This window comes from Pteropus vampyrus, unplaced genomic scaffold (genome assembly GCF_000151845.1).
Source record: "Pteropus vampyrus isolate Shadow unplaced genomic scaffold, Pvam_2.0 Scaffold1000002690, whole genome shotgun sequence".
Lineage (NCBI taxonomy): Eukaryota > Metazoa > Chordata > Mammalia > Chiroptera > Pteropodidae > Pteropus > Pteropus vampyrus.
This window is the reverse complement of record NW_011917092.1, coordinates 1-1,689: the sequence shown is the minus strand read 5'-3', so window position 1 is coordinate 1,689 and position 1,689 is coordinate 1. Positions and strand designations below refer to the sequence as shown.

The 1,689-nt window shown below is 38.6% G+C and overlaps 1 pseudogene; it reads left to right on the top strand.

Annotated features, from left to right (window-relative positions):
• The first annotated feature begins 1,269 nt into the window (after positions 1-1,269).
• On the top strand, positions 1,270-1,388 carry LOC111735514 (annotated as a pseudogene).
• Positions 1,389-1,689: the final 301 nt, after the last annotated feature.

Here is a 1,689-nt window from a genome sequence, read left to right as displayed (position 1 = left end):
TCAATGGGAACTCTGCTCATAAGGCAAACAATCCACCCCACGGACAACCTGTATAAAGGCTCTGAGAACCCTAGGTACCATTTAGGGCAGTGTAAGACAAGGGATTAAAAGTGAGGAATATGGTTAAAACCCTCCAAATGGAGTACTTGAGCCCCAGGGCTCTTCCCCCATCGCAAGCAGTTAAATGATCCTTCCAACCTTCTACCACTTCCACCTCTCAACCAAATACAGAGAGAACATCTCTGAAGATATTGATACTTTTGGACAGACTGAATTTGAGGTAACAAAGGCCATCATCCATATGGAAATGTCTGAAACATCGACAATCGAGTCTAGAGCTCAAGAGGGATGGCAGGTAGGGATCTAAGAGCCAAAAAATGAAGCAATAAGATTGAAAGGATTACTTCAGAGGACTGACGCTGAGAAGGGCTAAAGGCTTTGAGAAACATCTATAAGAAAAGTAATTTAGCCAGAAGAGAATCAGAGAAGGAAACAGGAAGAAATGGCCAGAGGCAAAAATTGAAACAAGAAAGTACAATATCATGGAAACGAAGATAAAAAAGAAAATTTCTGGAAAGGAGACAAGACTTAAAAAATCAAGTATCCCAAATGATTAAATAAGAACTAAGAAAAGGTCATTGAATGTGGTTAGCAAAAAGTCACCCATTTCATGGAAGGACCTTCACTCATTTAACAACTACTTATTGAGTCTTTATGACATGCATTCCACTCACAATATTAGGTTTCCCATGCCTGAGGGAACTAGGAGAGAGACAGGAGTCAGATGAGAAAGCATTAAGAATTAAACAGTGATTCTGACAGACTTTCTTAAGTAATTTTGGGGTAAAAGGTAGGAGTGAAGTGAAATGACATACTGAAAGGAAGCCAGACTCACAAAAAGAAAAACCAAATTGTGTTTTAATTTTATGTATTTAGAAAGAAACAGAACAAGCCAGTGAAATGGAGGGATGAACACAGTCAAAGCAAGGTCCAAGAAAAAGCAGGTAGTAAGAGACAAATATCATTTGCCAGGGACTTTAGGGAGTTTAGTCTTGAAAGAGAGAAAGGGTTGGATATTCTTCTGAAGTAGGTAGAAGGGAGCAAGGCATTATAACATGCCTTCCTCTCTTAAATAACAATAGACATGAATGAAGCAAGAGTCTAAGGCTACAACATAAGACCGCATAGAAAAATAAAGGTAGAATGTGGACTAAATAACTGGAAGTTTTGCCAGCTAGATATAAAAACCATACAAAAACATATTACAGAGTCTACAGCCATGCCACCCTGAACACACCTGATCCCATCTGATCTTGGAAAGTAAGCAGGGTCGGGCTTGGTTAGTACTTGGATGGAAGACCACCTAGGAAGACTAGGTGCTGCAGGCATGTAAAAAAAAATATATATATATATATATATATGTATATATGTTTATGTACACATATATACATTATGGTAAAATGGTGGATGCAAGTGTTAGAAACAGCTACCAATGTTAGCAAAACAACAAAATTTGTAGTCATGTGCTGCATAACATTTTTGTCAACAATGGACCATGTGTATGACAGTGGTCCCATAAGATAATGGAGCTGAAAAATTCCTATCGCCTAGAGGCATAGCCCTCATAATGTTGTGGTGCAAGGCATTACTCAGCTGTTTGTGGTGATGCTGGTATAAACAAACCTACTG